The sequence below is a fragment of the Mobula hypostoma genome, chromosome 9 (genome assembly GCF_963921235.1).
Source record: "Mobula hypostoma chromosome 9, sMobHyp1.1, whole genome shotgun sequence".
Taxonomy (NCBI): Eukaryota; Metazoa; Chordata; class Chondrichthyes; order Myliobatiformes; family Myliobatidae; genus Mobula; species Mobula hypostoma.
The window spans coordinates 46,015,082-46,034,333 of NC_086105.1; the positions used below are offsets into that span (position 1 = coordinate 46,015,082).

Sequence of the window (19,252 nt, forward strand, 5' to 3'; positions counted from 1 at the left end):
TTTATCATGAGCTGATCCATTCTCCCATTTAGTCCCACTGCCCCGCCTTCTCACCATAACCTTTGATGCCCTGGCTACTCAGATACCTATCAATCTCTGCCTTAAATACACCCCATGACTTGGCCTCCACTGCTGCCCATGGCAACAAATTCCATAGATTCACCACCCTCTGGCTAAAAAAATTTCTTCGCATTTCTGTTCTGAATGGGCGCCTTCAATCCTTAAGTCATGCCCTCTTGTACTAGACTCTCCCATCATGGAAAACAACTTTGCCAACTGTCCGCCAGAGAAAGCAGGATCTCCCAGTGGCCACACATTTTAATTCCACATCCCATTCCCATTCTGACATGTCTATCCACGGCCTCCTCTACTGTAAAGATGAAGCCACACTCAGGTTGGAGGAACAACACCTTATATTCCGTCTGGGTAGCCTCCAACCTGATGGCATGAACATCGACTTCTCTAACTTCCGCTAATGCCCCACCTCCCCCTCGTACCCCATCAGTTACTTATTTTTATACACCCATTCTTTCTCTCACTCTCCTTTTTCTCCCTCTGTCCCTCTGAATATACCCCTTGCCCATCCTCTGGGTCCCCCCCCTTGTCTTTCTTCCCGTACCTCCTGTCCCATGATCCTCTCGTATCCCTTTTGCCTATCACCTGTCCAGCTCTTGGCTCCATCCCTCCCCCTCCTGTCTTCTCCTATCATTTTGGATCTCCCCCTCCAACTTTCAAATCCCTTACTCACTCTTCCTTCAGTTAGTCCTGACGAAGGGTCTCGGCCTGAAACGTCGACTGCACCTCTTCCTAGAGATGCTGCCTGGCCTGCTGCGTTCACCAGCAACTTTTATGTGTGTTGCTTGAATTTCCAGCATCTGCAGAATTCCTGTTGTTTGCCACATCCACTCTTTCCATGCCTTTCAATATTCGAAATGTTTCTATGAGCTCTCCCCTCATTCTTCTAAACTCCAAGGAATACAGTCCAAGAGCGGACAAACGTTCCTCATATGTTAACCCTCTCATTCCCGGAATCATTCTAGTGAATCTTCTCTGTACCCTCTCCAAAGTCAGCACATTCTTTCTTAAATAAGGAGACCAAAACTGCCCACAGTACTCCAAGTGAGGTCTCACCAGCGCCTTATAGAGCCTCAACATCACATCCCTGCCCCTATACTCTATTTCTCTAGAAATGAATGCCAACATTGCATTCGCCTTCTTCACCACCGACTCAACCTGGAGGTTAACTTTAAGGGTATCCTGCACGAGGACTCCCAAGTCCTGTTGCATCTCAGAACTTTGAATTCTCTCCTCATTTAAATAATAGTCTGCCCGTTTATTTCTTCTGCCAAAGTGCATAACCATACGCTTTCCAACATTGTATTTCATTTGCCACTTCTTTGCCCATTCTTCCAATCTATCCAAGTCTCTCTGCAGACTCTCTGTTTCCTCAGCACTATTGGCACCTTCACCTATCTTTGTATCATCAGCAAACTTAGCCACAAAGCCATCTATTCCATAATCCAAATCGTTGAGGTACAATGTAAAAAGAAGCAGCCCCAACACGGACCCCTGTAGAACACCACTGGTAACCGGCAGCCAACCAGAATAGGATCCCTTTATTCCCACTCTCTGTTTTCTGCCAATCAGCCAACGCTCTATTCACGTATGTAACTTTCCCGTACTTCCATGGGCTCTTATCTTGTTAAGCAACTTCATGTGTGACACTTTGTCAAAGGACTTCTGAAAATCCAAGTATACAACATTCACTGCATCTCCCTTATCTAGCCTACTTATAATTTCCTCAAAAAATTGTAATAGGTTTGTCAGGGAGGATTTTCCTTTAAGGAAACCATGCTGAGTTCTGCCTATCTTGTCATATGCCCCCAGGTACTCCGTAACCTCATCCTTGACAATCGACTCCCAACAACTTCCCAACTACCGATGTCAAGCAAACAGATCTATAATTTCCTTTTTGCTTCCTTGCCCCCTTCTTAAATAGCGGAGTGACATTTGCAATCTTCCAGTCTTCCGGAACCATGCCAGAATCTATCAACTTTTGAAAGATCATCGCTAATGCCTCCGCAATCTCCACAGCTACTTCCTTCAGAACACGAGGGTGCATTCCATCTGGTCCAGGAGATTTATCTACCTTTGGACTATTCAGCCTCCTGAGTACTTTCTCTGTCGTAATTGTGACTGCGCACACCTCACTTCCCTGCCACCCTTGAGTGTCCGGTATACTGCTGATGTCTTCCTCAGTGAAGACTGATGCAAAATATTCATTCAGTTTCTCCGCCATCTCCTTATCTCCCATTACAATTTCTCCAGCATAATTTTCTATCGGTCCTACATCTACTCTCACCAGTCTTTTACTCTTTATATATTTGAAAAAGCTTTTAGTATCCTCTTTGATATTATTTGCTAGCTTCCTTTCATAGTTCATCTTTTCCCTCTTAATGACCTTTAGTTTCCTTTTGTAAGCTTTTAAAAACTTCCCAATCCTCTGTCTTCCCACTAATTTTTGCTTCCTTGTATGCCCTCTCCTTTGCTTTAACTTTGGCTTTGACTTCTCTTGTCAGCCATGGTTGCATCCTTTTTCCATTTGAAAATTTCTTCTTTTTCGGAATATATCTGTCTTGTACCTTCCTCAGTTCTCACATAAACTCCAGCCACTGCTGCTCTGCCGTCCTTCCTGCTAGTATCCCTTTCCAGTCAACTTTGGCCAGTACCTCTCTCATGCCACTGTAATTTCCTTTACTCCACTGAAATACCGACACATCGGATTTCGGCTTCTCTTTTTCAAATTTCACAGTGAACTCAATCGTGTTATGATCACTGCCTCCTAAGGGTTCCTTCACCTCAATCTCTCTAATTACCTCCGGTTCATTACACATCTCTCTCTTGAGATCCAGTGCCGACCTGATTTTCCCAATCCACTCACATGTTAAAATCCCCCACAATTATCATAACACAGCCCTTCTGACAAGCCTTTTCTATTTCCTGTTGTAATTTGTGGTCCACATCACTGCAGCCGTTTGGAGGCCTGTATATAACTACCATCAGGGTCCTTTTACCCCTGCGATTTCTTAGTTCAACCCATTAAGATTCTGCACCTTCCGATCCTATGTCACCTCTTTCTAATGATTTGATATCATTTCTTACCAATAAAGCCATGCCACCCCCTCTGCCTACCTGCCTATCCTTCCGATACACCGTGTATCCTTGGATATTCAGCTCCCAGAGACATGCATCCTTCAGCCACATCTCAGTGATGGCCACAATATCATACCTGCCAATCTGTAGCTGTACGACAAGGTCATCCACCTTATTCCATATGCTGCGTGCATTTAAGTATAACACCTTAAGACCAGTATTTGGTGCTGTTTGCTTTGATTGCACTGCAACTTTATTGCCCTGCAACTCATCCCAATGGCTGCAAATTTACCCATCACCTGCGTGTCTTTCCTGACATCTTTACTGCTCACTATCTTAGATTAATTTCTGTTTTCCCCTTCCTCCGCTCTATCATTCCGGTTCCCAAACCCCTGCCAAATTAGTTTAAACCCTCCCTAACAGCTCCATTAAACCTTCCCGCCAGGATATTGGTCCCCTTCGGGTTCAGGTGTAACCCGTCCATTTTGAACAGGTCATACTTCCCCCAGAAGAGATTCCAATGATCCAGGAATCTGAAGCCCTGCCCCCTGCACCAGTCTCTCAGCCACGCATTCATTTGCCTGATCCTACTATTCTTGCCCTCGCTGGCACGTGGCACAGGTAGCAATCCCAAGATTACTACCCTGGATGTCCTGCTTCTCAGCTTCCTTCCTAATTCCCAGAAATCTCTCTTCAGGACCTCCTCCCTTCTCCTATCTATGTCATAGGCACCAACATGTACCAAGACAACAGGCTGCTTGCCCCCTCCCTTCAGAATATTCTGGACCCGATCCAAGACATCCCGTACCCTGGCACCTGGGAGACAACACACCATGCGGGTATCTCTAGCAGGCTCACAGAATTTCCTGTCTGTTTCCCTGACTATGGAATCCCCTATGACTACCGCATTTCTCTTCTCCCTCCTTCTCTCCTGCACAACAGCACCAGGCTCAGTGCCAGAGACCCAGTCACTGTGGCCGTCCCCTGTCAGGTCATCCCCCTCAACAGCATCTAGAACAAGATACTTGTTGCTGAGGGGGACAGCCACAGGTGTGCTCTCCACTATCTGGGCATTTTCCTTCCCTCTCCTGACAGTCACCCAGTTTTCTGACCCCTGTAGCCTAGGGATGACTACCTCCCGGTAGCTCCTGTCTATCACCTCTTCACTTTCCCTAATAAGCAGTAGGTCATCAAGCTGCAGCTCCAGATCCCTAACATGGTCTCTGAGGAGCTGCATCTCGGTGCACCTGGCGCAGATGTGGGCATCAGGGAGGCTGGAGGTCACCCAGGATTCCCACATCTGACACCCTGAACAAAGCACTAACCCTGTAGGCATGCTATCTAATTCTACAGGAATGAAACAGGAAAAATAAGTCTTCTCACCCACTTACCTTGCCAAACAGACGAACTTTTTAAACCGTTAGCTTGTACCATTAGCTGTGTGAGCCCTGTTGTTCCTGCCGATTCGCCAAAGGGAAAAAAAGAGTTGGTGCCTCGCTCTCGCCTCTTCCCGTTACCGCCGAAGCCCGTTGAAGCCAAAGCCCTACACTCTGCTGCCACTCACTCCACTGCCCGCTGTATAGGGTGGTCTCCTTTTTAAACTCTCCCCGCTGTCCTGTCTACGTCACACGCCTGCGCAGTCTCGTCCTCTTGCACTCGAAGAAGTTTTTAAAAAAAACTGCCTTCCTTCAGAATTCAGCTCCCACGTCACTCTGCTTGTCCTGATCCAAAAGACAGCCGTTGGAAGCACCCTTCTTTTTTAAACTCTCCACGCTGTCCTGTCTACGTCACGCGCCTGCGCAGTCTCGTCCTTCTTGCACTCGAAGAAGTTTTTTTAAAAACTGCCTTCCTTCAGAATTCAGCTCCCAACTGCCATTGGTACATTGGTGCAAGGATGACAATGGTGTTAGTATGATGTGAGCTGATGCAGTGGCCTCAGAAATGAGCCACTTATTAACACTCCCACTTGTGAGTCACAAGGTTGTGGGTTCAAGCAGCTTCCCAGAATCTTCCATACATGATATGCACTCCTAGTTGTTTTCAATGGCTTTCGGATTCAATGAAGAGAAGCGAGTAAACCCTTCTGTCTCTGTTCAACATCCAGTCCAAATTAACATCATTAAAACAAATGCTGTCCAGTCTAAGACACCACTGTTCAAAGAACACCAACCTCCAGTACTAAAGTAACACTCCACCAACGGTTGGTTTTAAGCCTGTGATACTGTAGATGCACTGGAATACAAACTACTTATTTCTTCACCTCAGCCCGAGAACACAAGACAATGAAGCAGGAGTCGGCTACTCGCCCTACAAGTCTGCCCCACCATTCAATACGATCATGGCTGATCTGCCCCAGGCCTTAACTTCTCTGTGCCAGCTCCCCACAGCCCTCAATTCTGTGATCTTTCAATAATGTGTTTATTCAAATCTCAGATCATGAACTGAATTTCAAATCATAGCCGGTGTATTGTGGGACATAATCAAACATCTTAGAATTCTTAGACCAGATCTTCGGACTAATATAACCACTCTGTCATCACAGTCACTCTCATGAGTAAATGACTAAGACATTTGTGTCCCAACAATCATTCTTCCTAACCCGTTCCTGTTTATCACTTTATGTGCAAATATTTATTTTTTTCTGTGCCATCTCCCTCTCTTGGGTTGCCAAGGGTGGCAGTGGAAGTAAATGCAGTGTTGGCATTTAGGAGATCTCCAGGTTGACACATGAAGAAGCAAGGCATGGAGTAATTTGAATAATAGAGTGGATATAAAGAGAATAATTTAATTTGCGGAAAAAAGCCTAAAGAAGGATTTTTAAAAATCAAGTTGAAAATCTGAAATAATAATAAGAGATCTCTAACTCTGTTGCTGTTTTCACAGATGCTGATGTTCCTTGAGACTGGATATTGAGCTGGAGGTGCTTCTCTTCTTCGTACTTGAACAAATGTCACTTGCTCGATGCTACACAGAGGTGTGAGTTTACACTGTGTGTGGAAACCTCTTGAGTATCATTTGAACCCATAGCCCTGTGACTGAGAAGAGCGAGTGCTGTGTGTTTCTAAAATCATCTGTTTTTATTTTTTGCTCTAATTTGTTTATCTTATACACCTTGCAAGATTAAAATGAAACCTCCTGTCCAGTTCATGCATCACAACTGATCTCTCTAAGGTGCAGAATAGAGGCGAGGTTGAGATGGAAGGGAAAGCCTGAGGGAACTGCTGCAGACAATCTGATACAGGTGTCGGGGAAGAGAAGCAGAAAGTCAGGAAGATGTTGGGACTCCGTGGAGTGGACTTGAAAGGAAACATATCTACATAGCTGACAGGAGATGGGCTAAACTGCCCTGAGAAAGTAAAGTCTTTGCAAACAAAATAATTGTTTCTTCAACCAAACATATGGTAAAAGTTATACAAGTTTACGCCAGCTGGACTATAAAGAATCATTAACAGATTGGTGCTCGCAATAGTGACAGAAAGCAGCAGACTGTACATTTCGAAGATAATTTTCTTCTTTTACACTTATCAGGCCGAGATACTATTGAAAAGGAAGCTAACAAACCATAAAATGAAGTTGCTGCCACAGTATTTAAAAGATCACTTTGAAGAAAATTGACTAACTTGGATTTGGCATTGAGCAACAAAGCAACCATAGCTAGAATGAAGCACCCACAAAGTTTTAGGAATCTCTGGAGCACATGGTTCCTTTTCTTCCATCATTGACTGCTGTCTGGCCTCAGTTCAACAAGACCCCAGCAATATGAATATTGTCAACACGAGAAATTCTGCAAAGTAATACACACAGAATGCTGGAGGAACTCAGCAGTTCAGGCAGCATCTGTGGAAATGAACAAATAGTCGATGATTTGGACCAAGACCCCTCTTCAGGACATATATTGAATATTGTCAAAATGGCTGAATAGGCAATCATATTGCAGCAAACGGAGGGAAAAGCTCTGTAAAGCATATTTTAAACAATTTTCAGAGCACAAATTATTAGACAAAAACTTAAGCATCTGAACTTGTTTAAAAACACTGCATCTTAAAAATTGTATTCAAGAGTATGATAATTCACATACTGTATATAATTTTTGACGCTGTCGAGCAGTAATTCTGGTTAATAATCTATCTCACATTTCAGGCAACAAAATGCAATTTGTTGGAGATATTTGATCATGAAAACATAGGCCATTACCTGCTCTCTTTGTCAGACTCCTGATGATAAAGTAGATAAGTCTGCAAACTAAACAGCTTGCAGAGTGTGGATTGGGGAAGGGTGGTTTTGAATCAAAATGGTGTTGCAGGTTAGACCAGACATTCATTGAGATGCTGAATGACAGTGAATGCGGGCAATCTCTCAGACCACTATGCATTAGTTCAGTCATCTCAATGGCTACCATTACCAGATGAATACTGAGTGATGAAAGCCACTGGGCCCGAGGACTACATTACAAAGCTGAACAGAATGAGTTTCATGTTCAGTCCCAAGTCAGGACTAAGTTACCTGATGTACGCTAGTACTACACTTGGCATCAGCGTCTCTGTGACTCAGGAGATGAAAAATAAACCATAAAGTCATGACTTCTGGCACGAGTTGGTGCACTCTTGTCTCTGCATCAGAAATTATAGGTTTGTGTTTAGAGACCGTAGCCTGTAATGTAATAATAAGCAACTGCTGCTTCATTGGAAATAGCGACAGCAACCTTTAACATGGTTAAACTAAGGCCCCATTTCCCTCTCAGTTGGGCATGGAAGATCCCATGACAAAATTAAAAAGGCCAGTTTGCTGAACAACATTTACCCTTCAATCACTGCGGTACTCAATCACTATAAATGATTATCTGGTTATTTTTACATTGCACTTCCTGAGGTTTTATGCTCAGAAACTGACCTGCGTGTCCCGTTTATGCCAGTGAGGACACATCAAGGTATGTCAGCCACTACAGAACACTGTGGGATATTATGAGAAAGGCCACATAAATTTTCGCTTTGTCCTTAATTTCAAAAAGTGAAAAAGAAATTGTTAATGATTTAGTTATCATTACAAACTAGAGCAGGAAGTTTGTCCATTTATTTTGAACATTAAAATGGTTTGCTTTGTAAATTTGCCAGAGAGAGATATTAAACTCAGTGAACAAACTCCAACTCTGGAGTTCCAAGGTAGTTTTCTTGCACAATGTCTGCATTGGAGCCAAATTTCCAGCATTTCAGCTCCTTCAATTAGTGGCTCTGCGGGAAGTGATTTCAGTCGGTTTTTAACTTGCTACAGACCATGCCAGCAAAGCACAGTGAGGCCTTGTTACAGATCTTACTCTGAACAGTGAAAGGCTTTGAATAGATCTGATGGCACTGAAGATTGCTTCACAATGGGCACTCCATTCAGCCATACTCAAATAATAAAGATAAATATCCAGTTTCAGAAAAGCTTGCACTGAGAATTTCAAAACACACTTAAACTTTTGCAAGCACAAATATAATCACTAGGTAGAACAGATTCTATAAGAAAAGTATAGTGCTGGGAGGCAGTGAGCTGGGATCATTCAAATTCAGAAGAAACAGCCAGTCCCTTTCCAAATAGCCACTTCATTGAAACAACCACAGAAATGTTGGTACTGAAAAAAAGTCATGTTTATGTATTTGGGAGTGGGCAGGGCTGCTCTGAGGTAGGGGCCTTGATAGCTTGCATCCAGATCTGTTTCCTACCAGGAAGGAAGGTAGCAGCAGAATGACGGAGAAACATCAACAAGAGCTGGCAGAGCGCAAGGAAAAGTAAATTAGAGAGGGCAATAATCCAACTTCTGCACTTGGAACATGGACTGAGCCTGTCAATGGACTGCAGTTTGCTGGAGTTTAGTTGATTAGAAAACAATCTGTGTTCAGTTGTAGTGTGCAACTTTCATGGATGATATCCACATCACCACCATTGGTCCAGCCACAATCCAACTGGACAGTGGTAAGTGCACAAAAGGTGGAACAGAGTCTTTCCACAACTTAATTTTAAAGACTTATGGCCCCATTCCCATCCAACTATGCACAAGCGACCTATGCAAAAGAAGGCACACTAAGAGTGCTGGAAATCTGTAATGAAACAGGAAACGCTGGAGATATTCAGGGTAGGCAGCAGCGTGGAGAGGGACACAGTCAACACTTTAAATCAAAGGTCTATCATCTGGACAGATTTATTTTTGGATCTGATGAAATATCATTGATTTGAAGCACTAACTCTATTTCTCTCTCCACAGACGCCAACCAACCAAGTGAGCCTGCCTGGCACTCTGTGTGTGCCAAGTCCAACCACGCAGGCTACAAGAATGACCGATGCACTGTGACCTTGCACTCAGAATGTAAAGACTCAACAGATTTACAATATAAATCTGTCATGATCTGGATCTGCCATCAAATTTCTTGGAACTGAACAATATTGTGAATATGGATAAACTTGTATTTATGTCAGTGATGTTTGTGTGCACTCAATATAAGTTTAAATGTTGTTTGTAAGTAATGTTATGTTTTATAAATAAATCTGTAATCTGAAACGCTGTATTGACTTCATTAAAATTGTTAATTTTTTCAGTCATTCACTTCAAGTTTGGCATTTAATGTTTCTGGACTACTACTATTCAAAATTAGTCGTGTAAACACTGGATCTCAATTCTTGCTAATGTGGTAAAAGTTGCTGCATCTAGCACTGTCATTAAATTGGGTCACTCCAAGGTAAATTGCAAAACTGATCAACAGCAAGTTGGAAACAGTGTTCAGTGAAACTGCACGATTGCCGACAAAACTGCACTCCATCTAGCACTGAAGTCTGTCACTGCTCTGTTGTGGAGCATCAGCCCTGAAATACACAGTCCCAACGGCAAGACATCTTGGCTGCATGGGACGAAGGGGGATCACAGATTCATTAAGAGGATGACAGGTCAGTGATATACAGTATATGCCAGGGAGAAGCAGATGGAAATCCCTTCTCCTCATATCCATGCCATTGTCTACCTCTTCTGCTCAGCTGGGTGATGAGGCACTGGGTGTTCAGCAGGAACACCACTTCCTTCCTTCCCCCCCCACCCCCCCCCCCATATTCCCACAGATACTCAGGCTTCAAATCTGTCCAGTGCTTTACCTCTGGTAATGGCAGCAAGGTTTGGATAGCAAGGGAGAGAAGCATCTAAACAATGAAGTCTCCACACCTGTCCAACACGTACTGCAAGATGTCCTGAACAGATTCGGGCCCATGAAAGAGAGATGTATGGCAATTTCCACCAGAATCTCAGAACTTGCGTGGCTCTCAATATGTCTGCCAAATGGCACCAGGAGTGACAGAAGGGAAGCGTAGTGCTCATCCCCTAAGATCCATTGCTGAGAGAGTGATTCCCATCGTTCACAGTACAGTCGTCTCTCAGTATCCACGGGGGATTGGTTCCAGGACCCCCCACGCATACCAAAATCCATGGATGTTCAAGTCCCTTATGGCATTGTATTGGCATATAACCTACGCACATCCTCCCGTATACTTTAAATCATCTCTAGACTACTTATAAGACCTAATACAATGTAAATGCTATGTAAATAGTTGTTATACTGTATTGTTTAGGAAATAATGACAAGAAAAAGAAGTCTGTACATGTTCAGTACAGACGCAACCACCGTAGCTTTTCTGGGAACGCTGATGCTATCTCAGCATCAGCCGATGCCGATTCTCCCGTGATCTTTAAGTTCTTGAGGCTGTAGTGCTTTACATAGCTAGCCAGCCATCCCTTACTAGCCCTAAACTCCTTCCTCTCGCTCACAACACAAGTAGCGAACGAACGAGACGCGAGGCGAACAATGGTCAAACAACGAGTGCTGGAGAGAGACTGAGGATCTGTGAAATGGCGGGAGGCTACAGCAGGGTATGCCTACACATCACTTCATTCGCGTGGACTCAGCGTAGTGCTTGGTGCGCGGCAAATTCAAGTTTTGCTTTTTGGAACTTTCTGGGACTTTTTTTGGAATATTTTCGATCCGCGGTTGGTTGAATCCGCGGATGCGGAGGGCCGACTGTATACTTATATTTTTGTCTCCTCACGGGCAGCCACAACGCAAAGAAACCCAAAAGAACCCATTTTAAAAAAGACCATCAGACACCCAATGTGCAGGAAAAACACAAATTGTGCAAACAATAAAAGTAAGCAAATTACATTCAGAACTGAAGTTCTTGAAAGCGAGTCCACAGAGATGAAGTCAATCATTACTGCAGCCGGACCAGGAGCCCGTTAGTTATAGGCCAAAGCCTCAACTGAGAGCAGAGATGAGTAAACCTCATGGTGTTGTGAGCTGAAAAGCGACCTGTCTCTCTCCTCCAGCCCAACACCCTGACCTTTACAATCTGACCCTTAAATCAGTCAAACATCAGGTTGTTCCTCACTCTCAGACCCGGGACCTGACACATTGATACACTCTCAAGCCTGGACCTCAAGAGCAAGGAACGTTGCTTATTGCTGAAGACATGCCGCAGTGTAGATTTCCTGATGGCAAACACACCATGTGTGCTTCACAAAAACAAGAATGTTCTGGGATGCTAATATTATTAGCAAACCCTCATGCACAAGAGGACCCCTACTCCTAACACTGCAGTGAAAGTATGTGAAGCCACTTCTTCATGATTCATTGTCTCTGATGCCTCTCTGGTGTAGCAGCAGGAAACATACTGGGATGCAGGGCAGCTGCTTGGAATAATCCTGCAGCAAGAAAGCTGAGTGTCAAAGCAACCTGGATCTCCATAGAAAGAGCATTCCAGGCTGAATGCCTTACCACCGAATGTCATTTATCTCAGTGACAACAGGCTTGGAAAACTTGACCCTGCATGCCTATTGTACATCACAGAGACTCTGGAACAGGGCGTGATGTCTTCAAAGATCCTACAGCAGTGAAGGACATGTTATGCTCCTGCACTGAGGTCCCTCACCCAGCCTATGTGGTCTTCAACTATCTCAATGTTGACAAAGATACTGAGAAAGCAACAAAACAGGTGCCACGGTCGATGCCATTGCATTGGCTCTTCACTCAGCTCTGGAACATCTGGACAATGAAGATGCATACTTCAGGATGTTCTTCACTGAGTACAGCTCAGTATTTGACACTATCATCCCCTCAGAACTAATCAATAAGCTCCAAGACTGAGGCCTCAATACTTCTTTATGCGATTGTATCCTCGATTTCCTTACTTGCAGATCCCTGTCAGTTTGGATCAGCAACAATATCTCCTCCACAGGGGCACCACAAGGCTCTGTGCTTAGCCCCTTGCTCTATTCGCGTCACACTTATGACTGTGAGGTTAAGTAATGTTCTAATGCCAGATTTGTGTTCAGTAATGACACCACTCTTGATGGCTGAGTCAAAGGTGGCGATGAATCGGCACATTGGAGGGAAATTGAAAGTCTGGTTGAGTGGTTTCCACAATGACAACCTCTCACTCAATGTCAGCAAAACCAAAGAGCTCATTGTTTGTTGGAGAAAGAAACCAGCGGTCCATGAGATCATTAAGGGTTTAGAGGCAGAGAGATCCAGTGACTTTGAATTCCTCGGTATTACCATTTTTGAGGATCTATCTGGGTTAAGCACTTAAGTGCCATCATGAAAAAAAGGTATGCCTCATCTCTACTTCCTTAAGTGTTTGCGCAGATTCAAAATGTCATCAAAAAGTCTGACCGACTTCTATAGATGCATAGTGGGAAATATGCTGACTGGTTGCATCATGGCCTGCAATGGAAACACCAATGCCCAAGAAAAGTGTCCAGCTTTATCCATCACAGGAAAATGCCTCCCCACCACTGATCACATCTACATGAGGTGCTGCTACAGGAAAGCAGCATCCAACATCAAAGACCCTCACCATCCTGGCCATGCTCTTTACTCACTGCTGCTATCCCCACAAACCCCATTCACAAACCTCATCCTCTCATTTACAGACATAAGAAACCTTCAAGTGGCTGCCTAGGATGTGACCATAAGACACAGCCTAATTTTATATCATGTTATCATTATTTCAGGCATGATATTGGGTCTTGCTGTGGTTTTGGCTGCCAACAATCTTCACAGTGAAAAGGAGAACCTGACTGAATTTCCTTTAGGCCAGTGCAATGTCTTATAGGAAGTGTGAATAAAGATAGTTGAAGTAATTGTCTTAACCAAAGGACAGATGGAAGGAAGGACAAGATTGTGAAAGAAGGACAGGATTGTGAAAGAAATAACAGTATAGAACCATTAAAAGAAAGAAATCTTGTTTGTCAGTTTTACTATCTGGGAAAGTGACTCCACTCACTCCAGTAGATCAGAGAGTCTGGCAGTTCTTAATAGGTATCACATTGTTAGAGTGAAATAGAGGAAGTTTTACATTCTGTGGAGACTTCAGTTCATACCTACAGCAACTTTACATCAGTCAATCCACCTTAAGGGCCATGTAGACAGTGGAAAGGTGTTCTCACACGGTGAGCAGCACCATCTATTCAGCTACATTTTGGTCTTTGCATTTGATGTAAGGTCTGTCCTGAATCCAAAGATGCTGTCTCTGTTTTTGGACAATTGACTGTCAGCGCCATTGGCAATGCGGTGAGATCTCAGACATAGAGAAAGGCTGTAGGGATGAAAGGGAGGTTGCAATGACAATGCACAGCACAAGTTTGTGAGCAGACATATTTAATTTAAAATGCCAAGCCGAAAACATCAGACAACAGCTCCATTCAAAATGATTCCAGTGCTGCTGCTGCTCCCGCACTCAAGTGAATTCTAAATGAGCTCGAATACTCATGCCTCATTAAAAGCTGGCACTTGGCTGGGTTCCAGGCAGCCAGCTATAATGAGAAGTTTACTACACACTACAATAAAAACAACTGGATATACCCTCGAACAGCACGGCATGCGCTTATGTTTTTTAAATTCAGCCAAAGATTAATTTTGCCCTCCAAGGGTGCATTTAACTCATTAAAATTTCAATAGGTTTCCCAATAATTTCCATGCAATTTGCTGTTGTGACAACAGTCGTTGGTTAAGTGCAATTAAAATCCTCTCCCACAGTGACAGAGGCTACTGTCATTTCTCAGATATGCCAGCACATGCAGGATGATTGTTTTATACGTTATTTTGACATAGCTGCTCATTTTGCCCATTGAATCTATACCGGCTCACAGGACTTTGGTTAGGCTGCACTTGGAGTTGTGTTTCTGGTTGCCTCATTACTGGAAGGTGTGTAACACTTTTGAAAGGGTACCGAAGAGGTTCACAAGGATGCAGACTGGATTAGAGGGCATGAGTTAGAAGAAGAGGTTGGGACAAACTTGAATTACTTTCACTGGAGGACTGGGAACTGAGGGAAGACTTGATTATGTATACAAAGTTATAAGGGGCATATATAATGTGGACAGATGCTTTGTCACAGCAACAAAATGCCAAATGCTGGAGGTTATGTATTTATGGTAAGAGGGGGAATATACGATGGAGAGGTGTGGGGCAAGTACTTTTTCCATACTGAGAGTAGAGAGTCCTTAGGAAAGGTGGCATTTAAGAGGTCTTTAGATAGCCACATGATTAAGTACTGTTTGATGGAGATGTGTGGGGAAGTTCTTTTTCCATAATGAGAGTAGTGAGTCCTTAGCAATGGTGACATTTAAGAGGCCTTTGGACAGACATGTGAATAGGTAGGGAATGGAGGGATTTGAATTATAGAATTGATATAAAGAAAATAATTTAATTTGAGGGGAGGAGCCTAGATAAGGATTTTAAAAAAGGCCGGACATCAATAACTCCAACAGGAAATTCAAGGAACAGTGAGAACATGCTATTTGCTGCCTTGGGCACTGGCCTACGCAAACAGCATTGATACTTTAAGGCTGGATGAGCATGTGAGAGGGGAATTAAATGATTATGTCAGATGTAAATTGTTGGGAGGGTGATTTAGGGAGAACATGAATGTTCTCTTTGACTGGATGGGCTGAACAGCCTGTTTGGATTGCCATCACGCTCATCATCAGATCATAGACGTTAAGTCGTATGGAAACAACAATGCAAGAGTATGATCTCTAAAGCACCTGGACATTTAGTGAAGTTACAGTGGAGAGGGCAGCAGAGTAAAGGCACTAGACAGAGTGCAACATAAGATCTAATGACCTTTCTGCAAGGTTCAGGTCAAGGAATATGTCATCAAGTCCCATCTCAGAATAGCAATCATCATCCTCACCCTCTGCTTCACCATACATTCTCATCCAGGGCCTCTCTATCAATAAGGCCTCGGACTTTACATTTAAATGCCTCTCTCTATGCTTACATACTCACCACTGCTCAAAGCCCCACATTTACATCTCACTTGTTAACTATTACAACAGGGTAGGCATGTAACTGCAGCACACTGAATGACACACCTCTTTCAGCAGGAGAATGTACACAATTGGTAGAGTAAGGCATCCAATGACACAACCCCAGTAAGCAGAGTGCTGGCCATTATGGGAATCAGAATCAGGTTTATCAATGACATACAGTATGTCATGAAATTTATTGTTTTCCAGCAACAGCACAGTGAAATGCAGAAAAAAAATCACTATAAATTACAATTTTAAAAATTATATGGTATATTTAAAAAAATTAAGTGGTGCAAAAAGAGAGTAAAAATAATGAGGTAGTGTTCTTGGATTGATTGGTTATTTAGAAACCTGATGGCAGAGGGGAAGAAGCTGTTCCTGAAATGTTGAGTGTGTCTCCTCATTGTTAGTAGCAATGCAGACATCCCACCTCTCCCGGGAGTTCCGGGAGTCTCTCGCATATTAATAGCAGCTCCCTGACGCCCGCAAATTATATACAATATCCCGGAAATGAGAGGGAGAAGGGGAGCGAGAGCGAGAGCGAGATCGAGAGCGAGATCAAGAGCGGGAGCAAGAGCGAGCATCCTGATTGGTCTCTCTTAGTGCTAAGTAGACCTATCAGTTTTCTCTGTGGGCGGGCTTTACAGTCGACCTCTGTCTCTCCATCAGTTCAGTTTTGTGTCCTGCACCACCATGGCAGAAAAAAGAAAATATAAAACATACATCACCCCAGACTACCCTAAAGTGTACCCCGGCCTAATAGGGGTCAAAAATAATGACAGTGTTGCTCGCTGCACTGTTTGCAACAGTGACCTTTCTATTGCCCATGGTGGGTTAGGACTGTAAGGGACATGTTGAGGTGAGTTTAACAGGTGTCATTCGTTCATTAGCATAAGTAATGTTATTTAAACTAGCTGGCTGGCTGCTAAGGAGCTCCTCTATTGATGTCCTATGTGATGAGGCCAAACTCCCTGTAGACGTGCTTAAAGTTGTAATAGAATTAAAAAACGACTCCATGATAATATATATGTACATACTGTATTTTAATGTTACATTTTCTGCATATAACCAGTTTACAGATTACAGATTGGTTTACAGATTAGACAACATCACTAAACAAAGTATTACATAAGACAATATAATAAGGATACACCTTATGCTTTTATTTCTTTTAGGGACCACAACATATTAGGGAGGCTAATCGCAGGGAAGGCTGCTCAAGTATTTCACAGTTCTTTTCAGCAGAGCCACATCACAGTACAAGGAAAGTTTGCAAAAGGAATAGAAAAGCTATTTGCGTTAGCATTGAGATTGCCAACAAGGAATATATGTGTATGTGTGTGTGTGTGTGTGTGTATAAATAGTTTCAATATGTGTCAAATAAATTGTTGTGTTCTTTCATAATCAAATGTCCTGTATACATGTGCCCTTGGAAGTCGACTGGGGGGGGTGGTGGGATATGGGGTTGCGGGTGGCGGAGGTGCTACCTCCCTGAAATGGTGGTGCTATCTCCCTGAAATGAGTTTTTGCAGGGTGGGATGTCTGGCAATGAGAAGAGGGCATGTCCTGGGTGGTGGGGGTCCTTAACGATGGATGCCGCCTTTTTGAGGCATCGCCTTTTGAAGATGTCCTCGATGGTGCCCGCGATGGAGCTGGCTGAGTCAACAACCCTCTGTAGCTTTTTCTGATCCTGTTCAGTGGCCCCTCCGTATCAGATCATGATGCAACCAATCAGAATGCTCTCCATGGGACATCTCCAGAAACTTGGTAGCTTCTTTAGTGACATACCAAATCTCCTCAGATTCCTAACGAAATATAGCCTCTTGTGTACTTTTTTTCATCATTGTTTCAATACGCTAGGACCAGGATTGATCTTCAGAGATGTTGCCATCCAGGAACTTGAAGCTGCTCACCCTTTCCACTACTCACCCCTTGATGATGTGTTCCCTGAACTTCCCCTTCCTGAAGTCAAAAATCAATTTCTTGGTCTTACTGATATTGAGTGCAAGGTTGTTTTTGTGACATCACTCAACTTCTGATCTATCTCACACATCAACACTATCAGAGATTCTGCCAACAACCGTTGTCATTGGCAAAAATATAGATGTTTGAGCTGTGCCTAGCCACAGAGTCATGAGTGTAAAGGGAGTAGAGCACATCCTTGAGGTTTGCCAGTTCATTGTCAGCGAGGAGAAGACGTTAAATGCAGAAGATGCTCTGATTATGACCTCCCGATGTGGAAGTCAAGTTCCAGTTATAGAGGAAGGTACAAACGTCCAGGCTATGAAGATAATTGATTTGTACTGAGGGGATGATGGTGTTGAATGCTGAGTTGTTATCAATAAACAGCAGCCTGAAGTAGGTATTGCAGTTTCCATTGGTCAATGGACAAGTGGAGAGCCAGTAGACCTGTTGTGGCTATAAGCAAGAGGTCCAGGTTTTTATTCAGGCAGGAGTTAATTTTAGCCATGGCCAACCTCTCGAAGCACTTAAAAATCAGAATCAGGTTTAATATCACTGGCATATGTCATTTTGTGACAGCAGTACATTGCAATACATACTAATAAATATAATACATTAGTATAAGTAAATATAATGAAAGAAAATTAAACGAGCAGTGCAGTGCAAAAGGAGAGGGAAAAAGTACTGAGGTAGTGTTCAAGGGTTCATTGCCAATCGGAAATCTGATGGCAGAGGGGAAGAATCTGTTCCTGAAATGTTGAGTGTGTCTTCAGGCTTCTGTACCTCCACCTTGATGGTAGCAAAAAGAAAAGGGTATGTGCTGTGTGACGGGGGTCATAATGATGGATGCCACATTTTTGAGGTATTGCCTTTTGAAGATGTACTGGATGCTGGGGATGCAGCTGGTTGCGTTTATAACTTGCTGCAGCTTTTTCTGACCCTGTGCAGTGACCCCTCCACACCAGACGGTGCCAAAACCAGCTAGAGTGCTCTCCAAGGTGCACCTGTTGAAATGGGAGAGAGTCTTTGGTGACATACTGTACCGAGTATCTTGGTACTAAGTACCAAGATTCATCCTAGAAGATGTCAGTGCTACTTGTTGAGGCAGCTCACCCTGCTCTTCTTGGGCACAAGTATGATCGATGTCCTTTTAAGGAAGATGGGAACCTTCAACGGCAGCAATGTGAGATTAAAGGTGTACTTGAACACTTTAGCCAGTTGATTGGTACAGGTTTTCAGTGTCTTGCCACTGACCCGTTGTGAGGTTTCACTCTTTTGAAAGATGTTTGCATGTTCTAATATCAACCTTTGAGACAGATATCCCATGGTCGCCAGATGCTGCAGGGATTTGCACAGATATAGTTTTACTCTCCATTTCAAAGTATGCATAAATGATATTCAGCTCAATGGGGAGTAAAGCCTCAGAGCCATTTATGATGGTAGGCTTTGCCTTATACGAAGTAATGGCCTGCAAACCCTGCCATAGCCGATATGTATCCAATTTTGTCTCTAACTTCACTCAGAATTGCTTTCTTACTCTTAAGATAGCCTTCCATAAGTTATACCTGGACTTCTTGTAGAGTTCTGGATCATGAATCTTGAACACTGCAGATTTAGCACTCAGCAGAATGGGAACCTCACAGTCCATCCACAGCTTCTGGTTTACATGTGTCCAGTGGGTTCTCAAGGAACACACTCATCCATACAGGTCTTGACGAAGTTGGTGCAATGATGGCATATTCATTCAGGTCCGAAGATGAATCTTAACATAAGGTCCATTCCACTGACTCAAAGCAATCCTGTAAGCAG

The 19,252-nt window shown here is 43.4% G+C and overlaps 1 protein-coding gene and 1 long non-coding RNA gene across 9 annotated transcripts in view; one reads left to right on the top strand and one right to left on the bottom strand.

Annotated features, from left to right (window-relative positions):
* LOC134351697 (contactin-1-like) overlaps window positions 1-19,252 on the bottom strand; it is a 752,292-nt gene that overhangs the window by 154,642 nt on the left and 578,398 nt on the right. The gene's annotated exons all lie outside the window — the stretch shown is intronic.
* LOC134351698 (uncharacterized) overlaps window positions 9,932-19,252 on the top strand; it is a 31,629-nt gene continuing 22,308 nt past the window's right edge. The window contains exon 1 of the long non-coding RNA XR_010019237.1: window positions 9,932-10,071. This is a non-coding gene — a long non-coding RNA (uncharacterized LOC134351698). The remainder of the gene's footprint in view (window positions 10,072-19,252) is intronic.